Source organism: Chlorocebus sabaeus, chromosome 4 (genome assembly GCF_047675955.1).
Source record: "Chlorocebus sabaeus isolate Y175 chromosome 4, mChlSab1.0.hap1, whole genome shotgun sequence".
Taxonomy (NCBI): domain Eukaryota; kingdom Metazoa; phylum Chordata; class Mammalia; order Primates; family Cercopithecidae; genus Chlorocebus; species Chlorocebus sabaeus.
In genome coordinates, this window is record NC_132907.1 from 37,637,854 (window position 1) to 37,661,564 (window position 23,711).

Here is a 23,711-nt window from a genome sequence, read left to right on the forward strand (position 1 = left end):
CTAGGAGGGTCAACTAGGAAAAGAGCTGCTTCAAAGTTCCCTCAGATTGTCAGCAGAATTAATTTCCTCGAGGCTCTAGGACTAAGGTTCCATTATCTTGCCAAGGACCACTCTCAGCTACCAGAAGCCACTCTCAGGTTCTTACCATATGACCTTCTCCATTTCAACAATGAATCCCTCTCATACTTCAAATGTCTCTGACTGCCTCTTCCGCTACCAGCTAGAGAAAACTCACTTCTTTTACAGAGCTCATGTGATGAAATTAGGCCCACTCAGATAATCCCACTATCTTAAGGTCAACCGTTCCATACCCTTAATACATTGCAAAATCCCTTTTGCTGTGGAAAATGACATAGTCATGGGAGAAACACAAGGAGGCAGAGATCACAAGGACATCTTGAAATCCTGCCTACCATAGCTTCTCATAAGCACACTCCATGTATTCCCACTGTTCCTCTATATTGGTCTGGATAAGTTCGTCGCTGCACAACTAAACTTTGAAATCTCAGGGAGTTAGTGCAATCCAGGTTTTCTTCTTTCTCACATCAGAGTTTTCCTGAGTTAGTAGGGACTCTGCTCAACACTGCAATCTAGAAACTCAGGTTCCTTCAGTCTAGTAACTCCTATTCCTCAGGGCTCCAGAGCCTTCCATTGAATCTTTTGTAATCTGCTGGCAGATGAGAGAAGAGAGATCATGGAAGATTTTGAGGGAACTTATGGGCCAGGCCCAGATGTGACCTTCCTGACTCCCACCCACGCCCCATTGACCAGAACTAGTCACATGGTTGTTGCAAATCTAAGAAAGTCTAGGAAATGCACAGTTGTACCAAGAAGAACAGAAAAATGCTTGGTGAAGTCAAGTTCCCTCTGTGACTATATCCCTATGCTTCTGGTAGGGTCTAGCATGCTCCCTGAACTTGAGAGAGGGCAAATAATTACCTTTCTTTGATGAAAACCCTATCCTCCCACCTCAAAATAGGTCAGTTTCTGAATTGTTCAGTTGCAAATACAGAGCTTAAACTTATGACAGTGCCAAGATGTCTGTCCGCTGAAGCTGATGTTATTCTTTAAATAATTTTAGGGTTCGAGTATCAAACCTTTACATCAAAGCACACAAACTTTATTCTCATCACAAGTAAAAGATTGACAATTAATGTGTAATGAATCTGAGAATTTTTTTAAAAATGCGTGGTGTAAGAAGAGGGGGAATACACATATGCACATATACATTGTATGTAGTTAAGCCAGATCCATTCCTTTTCTTATTATCAAGTACATTTCTGCTTATTTCCAAGAATGCCTTCTGAAGCCTTTTCTTCAGATACTTTCTGATGTAATTTAGTTTTGTTCCAGGAGCTGCCAGAAAACAACTTGTTATTTTTGGAGAGTTATAGTTGTTGTGCTGGGTCAAGAAGAACACACATTCCAATTCTGAGCAAGAGCTAAGGGCAGTTTTAAATCTCACCTTGAGAAAGAAAATGTTTCTCTTATTTCCTGCTTTAAAAGATATTGGAGGTAAAACATTAAAAAGATGCTGGAAGCCCTTGAAATACCTGGGACTTGATACATCCAAGGTTGTAAACATCGTGAAGTCTTTCCATTCATATTTCAAGGGATTAATTAGGCTGCTATTTATGTAAACATCACTTTTCACGTTAGTCTTTGTTGATTTACCAGCTGCTCACTTGTCCTGTTTTTGTTTGTTTGTTTGTTTGTTTGTTTGCGATGAAGTCTTGTTCTGTAGCCCAGGCTAGAGTGCAGTGGCATGATCTTGGCTCACTGCAACCTCCGCCTCCAGGGTTCAAGCAATTCTCCTGTCTCAGGCTCCTGAATAGCTGGAATTACAGGCACGTGCTACTGCATCTAGCTAATTTTTTGTAATTTTTAGTAGAGACGGGGTTTCATCATGTTAGCCAGGCTGGACTTGAAGTCCCAACCTCAAGGAATCCGCCCACCTTGGCCTCTCAAAGTGCTAGTATTACAGACGTGAGCCACCACACCCAACCTCAGTTGTCCTATTTAATTTTACTATTCATTAAGTTGCTATCTAGATTTTCATGAGTGCTTAACCAGTTCCCAGAGCTTTGATTGTTTTTCAAATTATAGCTCATTGGCATGAAGCAAAGACTTGAAGGCAGAAAACCAAAGAGACTAATAACCTCCAAGTCACTTTGGTGGGATGAAAACATGGGGTCAGAGATGTCAAGAGGAGCAAGTAGAAGCCTTCATGGAACCAGGTAGAGATTTGTGGGCAGGGTGCTTTTTGTCATTGTTCAAAGGTTTCATCTGTGGTTCCTCTGTAAGATTTAAAAAAATAATTTCAAAGTAGACTCTTTTACCATATGCAGTTTATACTCAGGTTGCAGCAACATACTACAATTCCTTTGGTACCTCTGATCTCCCAATACCAGAAATTTGAGGAGACTGTCTAGAAATAAAACTCTCAAACACCATGTCTCTGTGAGTTGTTCTTACCACTGTTTCCTATAAGGTCACTGAAAAATGCTGTTCAGTCTTTATATCCAACCCACCCAGCCCATTACATATAGGACAATACAGAAAACCAAAGCTTAAGCAGAATATATACACTTAACAGACACAGTGTAGCTTTTAAACACTGAATTTTAAAGAAGGTAAAATACAATGGCTGATATTCCACTAAGGATGACTCACATCAAATTTGTTTTGGGATATGATCTATTTATAACCTGTTATTGCATTAACCCTAGTTTTGTTTAGAAATGGATATCTCCAGGTTGCCACAGTCTACAGATTAACTTCTGTTAAACATGAAACAGATGTTCTGAGCTAGCAAGCCAGGAAATTATTCAGGTCTCCTCTTGCCATTTCTTTTTGAATTCAGGTAACTTTTCTTGAGACCCTCAATGAAAGACTATAAGGGTAATAACTAGGCTTCTGTTATCATTGCTGATGATAAAGAAACCACAAATGAAATATATTCACCCAGATGCTCAGGATGTACTACTGATCTAGATGCATTATATTTTATTTGGTTTAATTTATTTTTATAGGGCTATCCACCAAAATGATAAAAGGAAGAGACAGGCAGCTTAATGGCACTGGCTATTTGTATACGATGAAAAAGTTGTTATTATCCAGCTGTGTAATCTTTATGGAAGAAGCATGTAGAGGTCAAAGTCTACCAAAGTTCAGGGGCTTCAAAACAAACCGACTGTCTAGGTTGTAAATTGCCTATTGACCTCACATTGCTAAATGGCTTTTTAGTGGAGATCAGCTCTCTGAATCCAGGATGCGGCACTGCAAGTTACAAGCTCCAGGCTGCCATGAACTCTTCAGGATGCTGAGGAAGAAGTGCACTCCTACAGACATTAGAGGTCAAAAGAAAATTGCAGTCATTGACTACTCTTGTGTCTGTGCCCCTTTCCACAGCAGGGAAACAATTTGATACCAGTTTTTTTTTTTCTTTCTAGTCAAATACTCCCCCACCATAACCCACCCTTTTTCCACTCCCTCCCCCATCCCTCTATTTATTTTGCTTATTTTGCCCATTTAGATAGGATGGGTTTGGAGTACTTGGGCTAGTCAACTAATACAGCAGGAGATGACAGTTGACACATCAGTTTACTCTTAGACAAAGGATAAGCACTAATAAAAGTAACTGCAAAGCACTATAAAAACACAACATGATCCAAATGCTGAGTCCACTCAAAATAATGATCTAATCATAAGGGAAGCAAAAGAAGCTTCTGTCATTGCAGGGAAAAGGCCCCAGCAAGACAATTATAACACTTTAAAATTATGAATAAGCTTTCATATGTCTCTGCTTACAGCTTTGTTAACCAAAAAGTAGAAAGCCAAAATTGCGTGTTTGTATAACTTGTATTTAGCACTTCACTAAAATTCAAAAACCAATGCAAAGTAGAAGGAGGGCAAGAGTGTGTTTTCCTAAGCTGCCACATAGCCACTTAGGGTTCTCCCAACTCTAGGATCCTCTCAGCACAAAATTTACAATGTTTCCAACTCTGAGGAAGGGACCAGGGTAAGGAAGAACTGAGGTAAAGAGGGGAGAATCCAGGGTCAGTGTTCTCCACCCCAGGTTCTGAAATTGCTAGAAGCGGAGGGGAATCTGATGTTTCTGCCCCAAATGCAACTTACAAGACTAAGAAATATATTTGTGGTCAACCACAAGCCAGATATTTCTTTGTGACCAAAGCCTAACCCCTTTCTCAAGTCCACAGCATTGTAGATACAGTTTCCCCCTAGTGCAACCAGTAAATTCACTGACTTTGCCAAATCAGCTCTCTATTATATAGAAACTTCAGGGCCTCAAGAAGCAGAAAGTTGATTGTTTGAATTTTCAACTTTTCTACCATTTGAGTTAGTGCCAGTTAGACATAACTCCATTCCACATCCTTTAGCACTGGGTAACTCAAAGTGTGGTCCCTGGACTAGTGCCAGGCTAGAACTGTTACCACTTTACCATGAGATAACTGCAGATAGTAAGCATTATGTCTGTTTATTCTAAAAATAGTGACTTAATTTGATGTCTTTTATGGCATTTTTGTCATTCATTTTTTTCTTGTATTTTACAAAAGTATGAATCTACAAGGAATTGCAAAGTTAAAAAGAAAGTGTTCTTTGCCATTATTAATTTGAAAAGTTCCACTCTAGAAGATCCAGTTTTGTCTTAAGGAATAGCTTTTCATACGGCAAACTCATCAAGTATTGCGCTTCTCCACATTATTTCACATGTATCTATATTTGGTGCTGGTAGATAGCTTATAACTTTGCTACATGAAGTTTTCCAGATCCTCTAAGAAGCAGGCCACAAGACAGATTGAAAATAAAAAAGATGTAATGGGGCAATGCCAGAAAGGGAAAATGGGAAAGGGGAAGCTGGAGAAGGCTGGGAGAACATCAAACTGCAATGCAGGGCTGACCCCTGGGAAGGAAGCAAGGAAGGAAGGAAGCAAGGAAAGAAGGAAGGAAGGGAGGGAGGGAGGGATTGGCTGTGTGTCCCCACCAAAATCTCATCTGGAATTATAATCCCCATGCCACATGTCAAGGGAGGGACTTGGTGAGAGGTGATTGGGTCATAGGGACAGTTTCCCCCATGCTGTTCTCCTGATAGTGAGTGAGTTCTCATGAGAACTGATAGTTAAAAGTGTGTGGCTTTCCTCACTGTCTCTCTCTCTTGCCACCATGTAAGATGTGTCTTGCTTCCCCTTCACCTTCCATCATAATTCAAAGTTTCCCGAGGCCTCTGCAGCCATGTGGAACTATCAGCCAATTAAACCTTTCTTCTTCATAATTTACCTAGTCTCAGGCAGTTCTTTATACCAGTGTGAAAACAGACTAATACAGAGGGAGAGAAGGAAGGAAGAAATAAGATCTTAGACTGCAGAGCATTTCTAAGGAAGTTTATCAAGGCTGGCATGGAGTCTCCCTTGAGCCAAAGTCACCTGTCAGAGGAGTTCTCTGTCTCTCAAAATGGGCCTGCCTTTGTATCCCTGGAACTTTCAGTCATTGGCTAAAAACAGCCTTTGGAAAGTAGGCATAAATGTAGTGATAAATTTTAAAGCAGAGCCAATGGGGTACTTTTTCATGTACATAAAAACTTCAGTGGGAGACCCAAGGGGCACATTTTATGGCCACTATACTTCTCCTGATTTCACTGAAGGGAAGTGATCTCCTTTTCATCCATGGGTGAAGAGAAGTGAAGTAGGATTCATGTTTCTGGTCCCCCATCTTGTCCTCACTCCTCTGGGATTGCCTAACTGGTGAGACCAAAGAAAATCTAACATAGTCTGAGCCATAGTCTTGGCTAGTCATAGCCAAATTAACCTACACACAGGATCACAGCACTTTTTTTAAAAGGTGGGTTGCTTGTGGTTCTAAAAATAATTAGATTTCTTTTTTGAAACAGGACTCACTTGTCCTTTCAGCTATCAAAGTAACTGTTGGGTATGAAAACTCAACTCTGTCTTAGAGGTAAGACAATAAATCACTTTATTCTATAATTCAGCTTTACCAGAAAACTACTCACTTTGAGGATAGTTGCCTAGTTCACAAATAAATCTAATTCTATTTTTAAATCTGTAATTATATTTCTGTTTAAATTTCTCATTTGAAGGGAAATCAAAAAAGGAGAAGGGTGAATAATTAGCATAACCTAGTTTCTATTGTACGGATGGATGGGAGCATATTTATCCAAGGTAGCTATATCATTCTGAATATAGTACATGAGCTTGCAAGGTACTTACGTGTTCCTTAGTACTTAAAACAATGAGTGCATATAGCAATAGCTGCAAATAAATATGAGTGGTGACAGCCCTTGATATTAGAATAAAAGTATCAATCAATACTCCACAGAAAACCGTACTTGCAGTTGAAGACAGAACATCTGTTATCAAACACCGCAAGACCTTTAAAAATGAATAAAAGCCCTCATCTTTGGCTCCTCAGAAGAGGAAGGTGAATGCTTTGATAAGAGTCTCTTTGTGGAAGTCTCTTTATAAATGCAAGTCTCCAACAGACTACTCAACCTAGAAACAAGGAGAAAGTCTTATTGGTAAGAATGCTCACTTCATTGTAAGGTACTAGGAATAACGTCACTAAAAATTTGTGAAGAGACCTAAATCTACAGAGAACTCAAGTGCTCCTATGAAAATGAGGCCCTCCTGAGTGATCTTAGTTTTCATCACCAGTAAATCGAAAGCTTTTACTTTATCGCTTGGAATCTAGAGAAGATGGTAGGTAGAGGAAAATAAATAGAAATTCAAGGATTGACTCACCATGGGAAAACCTAAGTTAAACGATTGTTGTTTTTTGTTGCTGTTTTGTCTCTGGATTGTCTTCTTTTGATACTCATTAAATACCAAAGAAAATCTGCTTTTGCTACTAAAAATGTAATACACATATTGAATCTCAAGAACATAAGCCTGGAGCACATTTTTTAATGGTAGAGGCATTGCGAATAGTGCACAAAAGTGTCAGACATAGTTCAAATATTGTTTCCATGAACATTAAAGAGAATATTCTGAGAGCATTTTGAAAAGAGCTTTCAAATTCATCTAAAATCAATCTTCTTTGATGAAAATTATCCTAAAAAGTGGGGTATAGCCAAACCTATTTTTTCCTGTTCTACTTAGGAATGATGCAGTGTTTTTAAGAGGACAATATTACTTAAATCAATGAAATATCTATCACTGAAAAGTCTACATCTTTGTGTGGTTACAGGTCCAGCTGCATTAAAAGCAAAAACATGGTTTATTTTTTATCAGATCTCCTAAATACAAAATGTTCCATGAATTTGAAATCAGTAATAGAATTCTTTTAATGACCAGCAATTCACCCAAAAAACTATATTTTCTTGAGCTAATTAGGATAATTGCCTAGTAAATCATCCAGCCCCCAAAGAGATGTTTTGGTTGCATAAATGGATTCCTATTCATATATAGAGGCTCATTAAATCCTGTGACCTAGAACTGCAAGCAATGAAGGCAAAGCCAGTCCAGTAAAGTGAAGATCATAAAAATGTGGCCTTTTTTCCCTAGGCCTTGTCTCCCTCACTTTAAAGTGCCTGCAAAGACTCCATCAGTTCCTTACTTTTGTGAGATGGCTCAGATCAAGAGTCTCCTGTAGCACTCTCCTCTCAAGATACCCCAAAGAAATAATGAATCTGTCTCTAAAGTTGCAACTGGGCCTTGTATTTACAGGACTTTACTTGTGCAAAGAAACACATGTGGGACATATCCTTATTCCAATGGCTATGCAAAGTTCCATCTGCTACACAAATAAAGAAAAATTATTTTAAAAGCTTCACACTTGGTGCTCTTAGAATGGCTCTTCGCATCAAATCAGTGCTTATAATAAATTCATGCACACATAAGCTTTATAGGTTATCATTCATAGGCATGTCATAGTCTCACATCTAACAGGTTTTCAAATTTGAATCTTAAAACCCTGCCTATAAATGAATAGGAAAATCTATAGGTCGACGTTTCTGTAAGTAACACTTTATCTTTCCAATTACATCATTTTCATTTTGCATGCCTTTAAGAAACTGTCACAGTTACTTACTTGTGTAAGATTCTTCAGATAAAGTGATTATAGTTACAAGCAGATGACTAATTTAACCTGAGCTCTGCACGAAGAATTCCTCTTTCAGGCACTTGCCAAACTTTAAGCTACACAGAAAAAGAGGTAAACAAAAGTGACTTAAAAGCAGGGCAGAAACCCTCAATAAAATGTTAGCAAATTGAATCCATCAGTGTATAAAAATATTAATACACCATGACCAAGTGGAATTTATTCTAGGTATATAAGGATAGTTTAATATTCAAAAATCTATCATCATCCATAATATTAACAAACTAAAGAAAAATTCATATGATTATATCAATTGACTCAGAAAAAGCATTTGATAAAATTCAGCACCCATTCATTATAAAAACTTTCAATACACTAGGAATAGAAGGGAACTTCCTTAATCTCATAACAAGAAATTACACACACAAAAAGAAACAATATCTATGTAATACATAATGGTGAAAGGCTAAATCTATGTAATACATAATGGTGAAAGGCTAACTCTAAGATCAGGAACAAGGCAAGGAAATCTGTTTTCAGCACTATTATTCAACATATTACTGGAAGTTCTAGTCATTGTATTAAGCACACAAAAAAATAAAATGCATACAAATTGGAAAAGAAATAAAACAGTCTTTATTCACAGATGACATAATCTCAACAAAATTGTATAGAATCTGCATGTTGAAAATTACAAAATGTTGGTGAAAGACAAGAAGACCTAAATATCATGTTTATGGGTTAGAAGATTTAGTAAAGATACCAATCCTCCCTAACCTGTTCTGTAGAGTTATCATAATTCCTATTAAAACCTTAGTAAGGTATTTCATATAAGTATGACTTTTATTCTAAAATGTATACCAAAAAAAGACCTTAAACAACCAAAACGATTTTGAAAAAAGAAGAAGAAAGTTTATCTTCCTATTGTTAGAGTTTACTATATAGCTACAGTAATATATAGCTACAGTAATCAAGACAGTGTGGGATTGATAGTAGGACAGACACAACTAAGTGGTATAAAACAGAGAAAGCAGAAGCATGGCCACATGAGTATGAATAATTAAATTTGGCAAAAGTACAAATAAATAATTAACCTTTTCAATAAATGCTGTTAGAGCAATTGAACAACCATAGGCAAAAACATGAACCTTAACCTAAGCTTCACATCTTATAAAAAAAAAATTAACTCAAAATGAATCACAGACTTAAATGTAAAACATAAAACTATAAAAATTCTAGAAAAAAAACTGCAGAAGATCTTCATGACACCTTAGGACTAAGTAAAGAGTCTTTAGATTTGGCACAAAAAAAGTTACATTCATACACACACACGCGCACACACAAAATTTTAATATATTATTTTTATTCCTGGATGTACATTTATAATCTTTTGGTTACAGCCAAAGGAAAGGGTCTCATATGTTCTGACAGAGGATCATAGATCCTTATGTCCTGAAGGGGACTAGCCCCTCCTCTAATAGTACTGTTATTAAACATTTAGAATTGATATATATGGTTTGTCTCTGTGTACCCACCCAAATCTCATCTCAAATTGTAATCCCCATGTGTCAAGGAGGGAGCTGGTGGGAGGTGACTGAATCATGGGGGAAGTTTCCCGCATGCTGTTCTCGTGATCATGAGTGAAGTCTCATGAGAGCTGATGGTTTTAAAGTATGGCACTTCCTCACTGTCTCTCCTGCCACCTTGTGAGGAAGGTTCTTGCTTCTCCTTTGCCTTCTGCCACGATTGTAAGTTTCCTGAGGCCTCCCCAGCCATGAGAAACTGCACGTCAATTAAATCTCTTTTGTTTATAAATTACCCAATCTCAGGTAGTATTTTTATATCAGGATGAGAATGAACTAATACAAAGAACCTTCACTTTCAAAGCTACCTTAGTCTGGAAATTACTGCCAAGAAGTCATCTGGAAATAGGCAGAAAGAATCAGCTATAATTATAATGATTTATTAATTTTTCCACTTTGAGTACCTAAATATGTACATATGAATCCAAGGACATACTTGATGTTATTGATTCCAGTAGTCCCCAACCTTGTGGTCACCAAGAAGCCTTCTTATTTTTCAGCAATGCATTTTGTGTCAAAGATTTGCTTACTGAAGCTAATAACTATGAATTATTGAGGGCTTAATTTGTGCCTGGTATTATAATAAGCATTTTACATATAGAATCTCATTTTAAAAACTATAGGACAGGGACTATAAATCACTATTTTATATATGAAGAAACTGAAGTCAGCTAAGGTTGAGTGATCTAAGATCACAAAGCCAGTGGAATTGAGATTATTGAACCCAGTATCTATAATCTGCTCATTTAAGTAAATACAGATTACCAATAATAAATAATTTCTGGGGTAAATATTTGCTTAAATGCCTATACATGCACAGGATATATACACAGTCTCTGGAACTCTGAATTTTTATTAGTCCAACTTTGTCAAGGGAGTGAGACATAGAACAGAATGCATGGCTATTTCTATTTAGATGAAGCAAGGACTATATTTCACAGAGCATATGTCTTCGCTTATTCTAGATTATTTGCTCATTCTTTAAATAGAAAATCTTCAAGACACCAGCAAACTGAGACACCAAGAAGATAGTAAATGTAAAGAGACTATTAATTGAAGATCACCTAACATTATCATCTGTTTTGTGTGAAGTCTGCTCTGAAATGTGATTCAGGAACAAGAAGATGCCAGTTATAGATTGCCTGGAATACTGAGTTAACCTCAAGAGAACTTTGGAAGGTGTTTCAGTTAATAGGGGATTTAGCAGTGACAGCTGAAAAGAAATTACAGCACCAGATTTCAAGACACACAACTCTTCAATTTATTTCTGGCAACATTTCTAAAAGTCACAATAACTATTTTACTTGGGTATTATCAGCTGAAATTTGTGGCTTTCTTCAGGAGCTAGTCACCCATTTACAAAAGCTTATAATCTTTTAGCTACTACTGGCCTATCAATCATAGAGCACTTGGATGCTAAACATGGCATTTGAGCAAGCCAGCAGAACCTGTGATTCAAATCTCTGCTCTCTGGCCTCTAGGATTAGAGCGTTCTGAGGATTATACTTAATATCTCTAGTTTTTACAGCACCTTTTTCCAGAGTAAGGGGCAAGAATTGTTCTCTTTATTTTTCCAGAGAGTAAAGCTTCTGAGGAAAAGCTTAGCCCTCTACAGCTGGTAAATATTTGCCAGTGAGGGGGGCAGCTGGCCAAGGCAATAACCAGAGTTCTAGTCGTGTCTCCGGCCCATGCCTCTCTATAACTGGAGACTAGTCCCCCAGTTTACTCCATTTCTGCAGCTGTAAAAAAAGGATTAGGACTAGCTGTCAAACAGGGGCAGACCCCTAACATTTATGGGACCTAGGGTATAAATATAAATAGACACTTTCAGATGCTCTGTTTTTCCTACCCTCCCTCGCTGTCCTACCTATGAGGATCCTCATGTGGATACTTGTGGGTATAGTCAGGTATGACTATACCAATCCTCCCAAATAGCTGCCCTCAGCCAACCCTGTGGCCTAGGGTTGAAAGCTCAGGGCTGCCTGGGGTCTAACATGCTCAAAGTGGAGTTAGGAGAGATGCAAACCCTGGATGGGGGCATCCCTTTTGCCACTCATACTCCTCCCTGACTGACAAATGGCAAAGCTGGAGGAAGAATAGAATGAAATCTTCTGAAATGCAGGACCCTGGGCAAGAATCCAATTGTCCAAGTCTGAGGTGTCATGAACACTGTTGAGAGACTGAGAAAGCAGAGAAGCGATTTGGGGAATAGGGAAGAAAAACAACAGGTCCTCTCCCCAACCAGTTAAAGATCAAACAGAAAAGTAAAACATTCATATGGATACAGTATGGGGCAAATGAAAAACCTATGTTTTATCTCTATCTTCACAGGGTTTCCTTCTAGAAGATGCATGTTTGCAATTCTGCAAGAACTCCTGATCACTTAAAAATGCCAATGCCTTTATTTTCAAGAAGCAGTTTTCTGTCTTTTATTAAATAGAGGAGCAAAATCTATTCTTCCAAAAGAAGGAAAAATGCACAGTATCCAAATTTATTTTCCCCAGCTGCTTTCTGGCTATTGGAATTAGATAACATGACATGAGAAGAATTTTGGTCTAATCCTAAGAAGGGAGTATGGTTGGTTCTCCTTTTCACTTAACATCTTAATCCTTTCCCCCACTTTAAAAAGGAAGATCTATTCGATATCAAAATAACATGATGGTTTATGATGGAGGAGCTGAGAGACACAAGAGACTGATTTAGTAAGTAAAGGTAACCAAGTAGTGGTTAGTAGTAAAAAAAAAAAAAATTGACAAAGGGAAGGTAGAGCTCTCAACTGCCTTTGAGGGAGGAGGAAAAAATATTTCCTAGGCATAACAAGAAATGCATGGTGAGAAAATTCACTTCCTAATCCCAATGTCTATGGTGTCCTAATGTCTATGGTATTTCCACATCCGAAAACTTGGACAAACTGATATATGATCCCAAAAATGGTCTTGTTAATAGAGAAAAAAAATTCAAATGAGTGATGTTCCAGGAAATTCAGTATGTTTAGTGTTAAAAATTATATAGTTTTCCTTTCTAACAGAATAGTTTATGGCTCTACTTTTTATATCTTAATAGTTAACGCTTATCTCACCAAAAAGAGTAGAACAGAGACAAAGTAAAGCTTCACTGGATATACTCAATGTGTAACCATGACTCCATGGATATAGTTGCTAAACTCTTAAAGTTTCATCTTGGGAAATAGTAAACTTGGTGATGAAAAGAAAGGAAATGACTCAGACTTTCTTCACTTAGCTAACAAGCCAGGAACACAAGGATTCACCTGGGTACCCATGGAGTTGGAAAGACTTGTACTCTTCCAAAGTTTCTTTCATAAACTGGAAGTGGGTAAGTATAGAGAGGCTGCCTGCTCTTTAGATAACCCTAGAGGGCCATATTTTGATAACCAAATTAGTAAGATGATCCAAGGATAATAACAGTTCATATTTACTAAACATTTACTATGTGAGAAGCAGAATGCAAGGTACTTTGTATCCTTAGCAATTTTGTGAGGGAAGTCATGACATTCCCCTATTATATAAGAGAAAAATTAGACTAAGAGAATTAGGTTATTTGCCAAGATCACAAAGCTGTCAGTCATGGAGTCAGGATTAAACATAGGTATGACTTTCCAAAGCCCTCTATTTCCCACTATGACCAAATTTCTTTAACCATGAAACCAGTGGTCAAAGTTTTGGTTGCTACTTTGAACTGAAGAAGTCCTGGAGTCATTAAATAATTATTATTTGTGCATTTCCTCTGCTATCTTTTTTCTCTATGACATCTTACTCTGTAGAATGAGTCAAAAAGATCTTTGCATATGTGATTATCAAATCACCTACAAACTTGAGCTGGCAATCTTTGTGAGGCAAAAAGATAATATTTGTGCTTATGGAATTCAGAAGAATTTGAGTATATCCGTGCCTCTGGCTCTGTGCCTTGGTATCTGAGGTGCTGTGATTGCTTACTAGCTCTGGTGTCACTTACCTACCACAGGTGGTGTGGTGTGTGATTTGCAAGGACAGCCAACAAGAGATATTTCCATTTTTATAGGCACATGCCCATCACAGTTCAAGACTATTTCTCTTCCACTCCCCTGACATGCAGGCTGGCTGTGTGATGTGTTTTGCCCAATAGAATATGACAGAAGTGATTCACACCACTATGGTTCAGGACCCAGGCTTTAAGAAACCAGGCAGTTTCTTTTTTCATTATTGTTTGAAGTCCTGAGCCACTATGTAAAGAAGTTCTGCTACTCAACCAGACACATGATGTGTGGGGAGAAATGTCACCCAACAGCCAGTACCAACCACCAAATATGTGAGTAAAGCCTTCTCGCCTCATTATCAAACCCCAGAAGAGTGCAGCCATGTAAGGATTCCAGCTGATACCATATGGAAGAGAAAAATGAATCAGCAGAGCCCAGCCCACTCACAGAATTGTAAGAAAGAATAATTATTGTTTTAAGCCACTAAGTTGTGGAGGATCTTATTATGTAGTAATAGGTAACTGATACAGGTGGTCTTACCATGGCTGTTGTCCCAGAACCAGCAACAAAGCAAAAATTTACCTATCTTCCAGTGACCAGCATACAGGATACACATCCTAGGCACTGCAGGCCAACTGAAAGTAGGGGAAAAGAAGAAGACCGTCCTGACACCAGTTTTCTCTAGATCCTTAGTCATCATTGAATAAGACTGGCTCATCTAGCATGTTAAACAGAGTTGCTACAGGACCTCTGAATCAACTAATCATCTCACTTCCTTCTGTGAGCATTTTATTCAATGCACTGAACCAAGAAAGAGAAAAACAAGAATATTATTTTAAAGCTATGAACCATACATTTATGTGCTAAAGTGGGCTTGAAATTTCACTTCATAGAGCCCAACTACCAAGCTACCCGTGACATCCCTAAGACTGTCTTCAAACTGTCCCCAGACAGCAGTTCTACATCTCAGCAAGAAGTGCAGATAAATTCTACTGTCTCTTAGGCACCTTCTCTTAAGAAGCAGAATCTCACTACCTCCATGAGAAGGAGGAAATGTTTTTCTCAAGTTCCCAGGATGCACCACAGGTGATATAATATTCTCAACCAGTGTTCCATTCATGGGAGATATTTGCCCTTCGACCTACTAAGCACCAGACATGTATAGGAGTGGAGACTTCAGTTTCTCAGTGCTACTCCATTTGGAAAGTCCTTTCAAAACATCTTTGCCCATTGTACAGGCTTCATTTTGAACAACTTCTGAAGGTATATGATGTTGAAACCAGTGAAAACCTCGTCCTACTTTTGTTTTATAAATGCATAAAGTTTTTTAAGATCCTCATTTTACAGAAAAGCAATCTCTACAAAAGAAACGAGACACAGAAAATAATGAAACTCATTCTATAGAGAGTAAATTGACCAATTTAATTTGGGAAAAGGCAGGATAAAGGAAGACTTTATTATAGGGGAATTACATCTGAATTTAGTAATCAGAAAGAAAGAACATCTGCCTGTGTCTTCATGATGGTGGATTGCTTTGGAAGGGGTACTAAAAAAAGAGTAGGAAAAGGACTTCTATTAGGAGTCAGAAAGCAATTACTTTCAAACATGGGATAAGAAGGTCAAAGGGCAAAGAAAAAGGAAGTTGCCAGAGTCTTTGAGACCTAATAAAAAGAGGAAATTTGAGTGGGAAAAGTCCACTCTGGGTCTGAGAACAAATATTTCTGGGTCTAGCTCTTAAGAATAGTTAAGAGTTACTTAAACAGATGTACCACCTACATAAAATATTTTACATTGTTTTGTTATTTTTTATTGGCTAAAGTTTTGAGGCTTGTTGAAATTAGTTGTTTTAACATGGGCACAGGGAGGGCAACATCACACATCGGGGCCTATTACAGGGTGAGAGGCAAGGGGAGGGAGAGCATCAGGACAAATACCTAACGCATGCGGGGCTTAAAACCTAGATGACAGGTTGTTAGGTGCAGCAAACCACCATGGCACATGCATACCTGCACATAACAAACCTGCACATTCTTCACATGTATCCCAGAACTTAAAGTAAAATTTTAAAAAAGAAATACAAGGCATGTAAGCACAGTTATGATCTGAACCCCACTGCAGAATGATTTGTGAAGAACTAGGAAACAATGTTTAGAAATTAGGAGGTACCTAAAAAAAAAAAAAAAAAAGGAAAGAAAGAAATAAATTAGTTGTTTTAATAAAGATCTCTCTTTATTTATCTGAAAAAAAAAAAAGGAGGAATTCTCTTTTCCGTGCTGAGCAACCACCTTATTATGTCACAGGGTTTGGGCCATTTGAACATGACGCTACTTCACGAGTCTATTGAAAGCATATCACAAGCTGGCTGCTAAAAAGGGAAATTTATCTCCCGGGTCATGGGAGAAGGTGATAGCCGTACATACACTCTTTGCATTTGACTTTGAAGGCATCCCTTGGCTGCCACAGCTCTAACAAATTCCCGTGGTCAGAAAAGAACAGCTTCTTCTCCTCCCCTGCTGCTCCTTGGTTCCTAACATCTATCCTGCCCCAATACCTCAATGTACTTTTGAGGCTCAGTTTCCATACACTCCAGGCAAACTTTGATTTAATTAATTGTGTTGTATCACAGACTGGAAAAACAGCCATAGTTAATCATTTTCTGGAGAAGGCGTATATTCCCTTTGAAACCTCATTTTCATTTTTAAAAAGCCAACATTCCAGTGAACGTATCACTTCCTTATTTAGAAAAATATTGTCTGCTCTTTGCAGGCCAGATTCTCCAACTCACTCAAACTAGAATAACTAACATTTACGGAATTCCTTTGTGCCAGCCACTACGCAAAACGTCTCTCGGCAACCCACGGAGGGAGATGTGATTCTCTTCCTCAGGTCTCAAAGGAAGAAGCTGAGATGATCCCTGGCTGTGCCCTAGTGAGTGGCACAGCTAGACCTTGACCTTTTACTCCATGACTGTAGGGACTACTGCCTCCTGGGAGTGCAGAAATAGAGGCTACAGTTTATCAGACGAAGTCTCCTCAATCAGCTGTCAGAATGATTTCTACAAAGTATTCTCTCAAAAATCGGTTTGAATTTCTTATCAATAACTTGATATTAAGTACCACTGTAGTCCAATCAATCAAAAAATTGGTTTTCAAAAACTACACTGTTGATTTATAACAACTCTGAACCCAGTTGTTGAGTACAATATGATTAAATAAGATATTTCTCAATTCATTTTCAGTAAGAATCTAAATTCACGCTGTCTTTTTCTCTTCATTATATATACTAAAATAAACCATGCCAATCGGTAGACTGTCTACCACCTATAAGGTTTAACAGAAAGAGGCAAAACAACTTAAATGACAGTCAAGAGAACTTCCCCAGCCTCCATTTCATTGAAAATGGTATTTTTTTCTGGATATCTTTTCTTTATCCTTCTAGTTTGTTCTCCGCACTTCTCAGTCCTGGTGTCTGCCCCAGGAGATGGTCACATTTAGAGAACATCAATATAACTCTTGCCATTGGCTCTGGAGGAGCAGTGTCAAGTGATCAGAGGTGGGAAGAGAGTGAGGGTGCTGATTCTTCCTCAGGCTCACTATGCTGGGCTGTGGGTGGCCACATTGCCCCCGTGAGGGCCCTGGCACCGGTCATACAGCCCTCCCATACAGTTCCCCCTCTTGGTTCTAACCTCTCCTTCCTCTTTCTATTTGTCCCTTCAGGCCTCCCAGTGTTAAGAGCCCATATCAACACAGGATTACATGCCATCCCTTGTTGCTTTTCTTAAGCCATGTCCATACCCCTGTAAATAGTCTGTTTATCAAACTCTGTTCAAATTACCCAATCTTAATGTGCCTTCTGTTTCCTATTGAAATCTTGACTGATGCATATTGAAAATGTTGGCAAAAGCCTACAAGCCTCACCAAAACATGACTACTCTATAAAATCCCTACTTAAGATACAAGCTCAAAAAGTACAAGAGATAGCTCTTTTCTGAAGACCTGGTTTTCATTTCTGGTGGGTTAATTACTCACTGTCTCTGAATCAGGTGGAGAAAGATCTATTTCTCTCTCTGTGAGTAAAAATATTACCAATATAATGCAGCAAAACAGAAAGGGATCTCTGTACCTAGATAAGTATTGAAGTTAAGATGCCCTGACCTGGATTGCTGTTTAAGAGTCAAGAACATTTGGAAGTACCAAGGATCCTCCTTGCTCTTTCTGACCCCTTTGCCTTCCTGACTCAGAGTACCACAGAGGAACATCGCTCTCCAGAAATCTGGGATTCAGTCCTTGTTCTGCCACCTAGTAACTCTGACTTGGCTATTTTATCTAATCTTCCTAAGACTTATTTCTATTATAGACTGAATGTTTGTATCCTCCCGAAATTCATATGTTGAAGCTCTAACCCCCAACATGGTGGTATTTGGAGATGAGATCATTGGGAGGAAATTAGGATTTAATGAGATCATGATGGTAGGGGCCCATTATGTCATTAGTGCCCTTATCAAAAGAGAAACTAGAGAGCTTGCTCCCCCTCCTACATATAAAGATACAGTGAGAAGGTAGCTGTCTGCAAGCCAGGAAAAGAGCCTTCACCAGAAACAACCCTCTATCAGACCTTGAAATTTCCAGCCTCCAGAACTGTGAGAAGACACATTTCTGTGGTTTAAACCACATAATATTTTGGTTTTTTTTTTTTTTTTTTTGTTAAAGGCAGCCTGAGATGACTGAGACAGTTTCTGTCCCTTTAAATTAGAGATGATCAAACCAGACTACCCATGTTGGAATTCTCCTCCCACATTTACTAGTTGCAGACCCTTGGTTAGTTTGGTTAACTGAAACTCAGTTTCCTTACCTATAATAATCAGAATAATAATAGTAATACTTTTAGGTTTGTTGGGAGGATTCAATAAAAAAAAAACTTAAGAAAAGTACTTATCGCAGTGTCTGGCACTTACTAAATCTCCATATTAATCATCATTATCACAGCTATGGAAACACAGAATGAATAACTCTGCCAGGAATAGGCAGAATCAGCAAAGGTTAGAAGAAGTAAAGAAGAAAGGAAGCAGAAGAATATCCTAGTCAGCCTTTACTGCACTCCCCAAATATCTAAACCAATGTTAGCTATGTAACAGTAAGTGCTAATTCCCTGCTCTTTGATTGATGTATTAATATTTGAAAAAATAATCGAATTGTAAATGCCTGAATTGAGTATTGTAGAAGTCACATTATGAGCAATTGAAGAGTAACTGTGGAAGGTGAGCTGACTAGTAAGGAAGGAATTGAGTAGGCACTTCATGGGTTCACTGACTACCCCTTTGACATGGGGTAGGAGGTAGAGATAATGTGGGGAGCCAGAGAGAGGATGAACTTAATCTTAAACCTCTGTATGACAGGGTGAATACCCTTACTGAATTCTGTAAGTGTGAATTCCAAAATTCTCCAGATTATACATTTTTTCAAGTCAAAAATCATACTTGATTTTACATTTGGCTCCCACTCACTAGCGTCATCTCAGAGCAATGAGCACATACTAGATTTCAACACATACACTGAATAGACAATTGTTGAATAGGTTGTGCCTCACACTGCCAGTCCATTGAAGAAGAATTCCTGGAAAAAAGAAGAATCTGAGGAACCACTTGAATGACAAGAACAAGATGGTGACTGAGTTCAGGTATAGGGATTTGTTACCAGGCAGAAAAAAGCTAGGAAAGGGTCAGGTTTTTAACTAATTTCTCATAGATTTTGGAACCCTTGTTTTCAAATGTTTTTTAAAAAATTTTTGTAAAGTTCAGAAGAAGAAATAGAATGAGAAGGAGAAAGAGAGAAAAGAGGAGGGGAGGAGGAGAACAAAAAGAAAGGAAGGAGGGAGGAAGGAAGAGAAAAGGAAGAATAGTAACCTAAAACCTCTGAGAGAAGCCCAGAGACAGACTGAAGTAAACACTCAAGAAAGGTCAGGAGACCTCCCTTTTTCTTCTGTAAGAAACGTGGATGTTGAAATCAGTTGTAGGATGAGGTGGCCCCACAATCCAAGCCTGATTAATATGAATAAGGAAGAGGAAAAATTGCTCAATTATAGACCCTCACATCCCACGTTTCTCTAGATTTGACAAAGTTCATTCACTTAATAACTATGGCGTTTTAGAGGAGCTCAACACTTTGCTAGGCCCAATTGCTGCAGTGTAATGGGAAATTGCAGAAGGAACTACAATAGATATCTAGTCCCAATGACTTTCCATGTTGAAGGACAGAAAACATAGAAAAGGGACTATATAAAAAAAATATATTACATGTAGGAGAGATTAACTCAAACACCAAAAATTTTAAATCAGTTTTAATTAAAAGACTGATGAGAGAAGGAGATGAGTAAAAGAAGATTTCCTACAGAATGTGAGTCTGAGAATTGCCTTGAAAGAAATGGAGAGTCTGAGTTGGCTGGAGTAGGTAAGATCATTCCAAATTAAGGTTGGGGAATGATCTCAGGGAATGTTGGATAAAAATAGGCAAGATCTATTTATCACTTAGAAACTGTGTTCCATGCTTACACACTGTTAGTGGGAGTGTAAATTAGTTCAGCCAATGTGAAAGACAGTGTGGAGATTCCCAAAAGACCTAAAGACAGAAATACCATTTGACCCAGCAATCCCATTACTGGGTATAGACATAAAGGGATATAAATTGTTCTATTATAAAGATACATGCGTATAATTGTTCTATTACAAAGATCATCGCAGCACTATTCACAATAGCAAAGACATGGAATCAACCTAAATGCCCACCAATGGTAGGCTGGATAAAGAATATATGGTACATCATAGAATATTATGCAGCCATAAAAAAGAATGAGATCATGTCCTTCACAGGTACATGGATGGAGCTGTAGGCCCATATCCTTAGGAAACTAACAGAAAACCAAATACCACACACCATCACTTGTAAATGGGAGCTAAATGATGAGAACACATGGCCACATAGAAGGGAACAACGCACACTGGGGCCAAGCAGAGAGTGGAGGGTGGGAGGAGGGAGAGAATCAGGAGAAATAACTAATAGGTACTAGGCTTGATACCTGGGTGGTGAAATAATCTGCCCAAAAAGCCCCCACGACACAAGTCTACCTATGTAACAAACCAGCATATCCTGCACATGTCCCTTGAACTTAAAAGATTTTTTAAAAAAGAGAAATTGTGTTCCAAAACCCCCAAAATACTAGGTTGAGTATATTCAGGGTTAATTTTTCTCCAGTATAAAAGAAGTCCAAAGGGAGCTGAGCCAGGACTGCTGTGGTACTTATTGATGTCATTAGAGATCCAGGTTCTTTCTAGTTTTCTATTTCACCATCTTTTGGGCATGACCCTCAGGTTCTCAGGATAGCTACTGAAGCTCCACCCATCCTACACATGTTTCAAACAAAAGGAAGACAGAATCAGTAGGGCAAATAGGCACATACTTCCCCTTTGAAGAGATTCCCCAACAACTTCCATTTATATCTCATTGGCTGGAATTCTGTCACATGGTTACCCAAAACCTGCAAGGGAGGCTTAAGAATTTAGTTATTTAGCTTGGCATGTTGCTAGAGCCAATAGAATCAAATACTTTAAGGGATAAATCTAGAGTTCAGCAAGAAATAACAGGAAAAAGTTTTCACACCAAAATGAAGGGTACATGTAAGAAACTAACCCTGTAATTTGTGGCCTGTGTCAAAGACTGAAGAGGGAGTTCAAGCCAAAGTGAAAGTTGTTGCTTTTGCAATGCAGGCTGGTTTTCAAAAGATGAATTAAAACGTTGTCATGGAGCTCTTGAAAAACCGCATGCAGAGGAATTAAGAGCAGAATTTGTTCCATTTGCAATGGTCAACCAGTGTGGAAATGTGCTCAGGACCAGCTAAACACACAATAGCACACGGCACTAAATATGACGCTGAGATAACTCTTTTAGGACCATGAACACACAAATGTATCTTTTAAAATTTTCAAGCTCCCCTTGCTGACATTTGGTGCATTTTCAAACTTTGTTTTTGTGTGATTTTGATTTCCAATCAGTTGAATTTAAAACATAAATCAAGAAGTTTCCACAGTAATTTTTACCATTTTGGAAAAGGTAGGATTTTTTTGAATTTTAAGAATATAAATGCACAAGCATACCTGGGAGATATTGTGGGTTCAGTGCCAGACCACCACAATAAAATGCATATCACAGTAAAGTGGGTCACAGGTATTTGTTGGTTTACCTGTGCATATAAAAGTTATCTTTACACTATACTGTAGTCTATTGAATGTACAATAGCATTGTGTCTTTAAAAAGTACATACCTTAATTTAAAAATACTTTATTGCTAAAAATGCTAAAGATCATCAGAGCCTTCAACAAGTTATAAACTTTTTGCTGGTGGAGGGTCTTGCTTCGATTTTGATGGTTGCTGACTGATCAAGATGCTGGTTGCTGAAGTCTAGGATGAATGTGGCAATTTCTTAAAATCAGACAACAATGAAGTTTGCCACATTGATTGACTTGTCCATGAAAGATGTCTCTGTAGCATGTGATTCTGTGTGACAGCTTTTTTTTTTTATTATACTTTATGTTCTAGGGTACACATGCACAGTGTGCAGGTTTGTTACATATGTATACACGTGCCATGTTGGTGTGCTGCACCCATTAACTCGTCATTTCCATTAGGTATACCTCCTAATGCTATCCCTCCCCCATCCCCCCAACCCCACAATAGGCCCTGGTGTGTGATGTTCCCCTTCCTCTGTCCAAGTGATCTCATTGTTCAATTCCCACCTATGAGTGAGAACAGACAGCATTTTACTCACAGTAGAACTTCTTTCAAAATTGGAGTTAATCCTCTCAAATCCTGCTGCTGCTTTACATCTAAATTTATGCAATATTCTAAATCCTTTGTTGTCATCTCAATAATGTTCATAGCATCTTCATCAGAAACAAATTCCATCTCAAGAAACCACTTCCTTTGCTTCATCTGTTGGAAACAACTTCTCACTGGTTCAAGTTTTATCATGAGATTATGGGAATTCAGTTACATCTTCAGATTCCACTTCTAATCTTGGTCTCTTGCTATTTCTACCACATATGCAGTTACTCCCTCCACTAAAGTATTGAACCTCTCAAAGCCATCTGTGAGAGTTGGAATCAGTTTATTTCAAACTCCTGACATTGTTGATATTTTGACCTCATCACATGAATCATGAATGCCATTAAGGGCATTTGGACTGGTAAGCCCTATTCAGAAGGTTTATAATGTGCTCTGCCCAGATCGATCAGAGGAATCACATCTATGGCAGGCATAGCCTTGTGAAATGTATTTCCTAAATAATAAGACTTGAAAGTCAAAATGACTTCTTGATCCATGGGCTACAGAGTGGATTTGTATTAGCAGGCATGAAAAAAAATTTATCTCTTTGTACATCTCCATCAGAGTCCTTGGGTGACTAGATGTCTGGTCAATAAGCAGCAATATTTTGGAAGAAATCTTTTTTTCTAAGCAATAGACCTCAACAATAGGCTTAAAATATTCAGGAAACCACTCTGTAAATAGCTTTGTTGTTCCATTTCTAGAGCACAGACAGAGTATATTTCACATGATTCTTAAGGACCTTAGGTTTTTCTGAGTTGTAAATGAGCATTGGCTCCACCTTAAAGTCACTAGCTGCATTAGCCCCCAGGAATGTCTGCCAGTCTTTTGAAGCTTTGAGGCCAGGTATTGACTTCTCTCTAGAAAAGTCCTAGAGGGCAACTTCTTCTAATAGGAGACTATTTCATATACATTAAAAATCTGTTGTTTAATGTATACACCTTCATCAATTAACTTAGCCAGATCTTCTGGATAACTTGCTGCAGCTTCTCCAACAGGGCTTGCTGCTTCACCTTGCAATTAGATTATAAAGATGGCTTCTTTCCTAGAACCTCATGAAGCAACTTCTGCTAGCTTCAAACCTTTCTTCTTCAGCTTCCTCACCTCTCTCAGCCTTTAGAGAATTAGTGAATTAGGTCCTTGCTCTGAATTAGACTTTGGCTTAAGGGAATGTTGAGGCTGACATGATTTTCTATCCAGACCACTAAA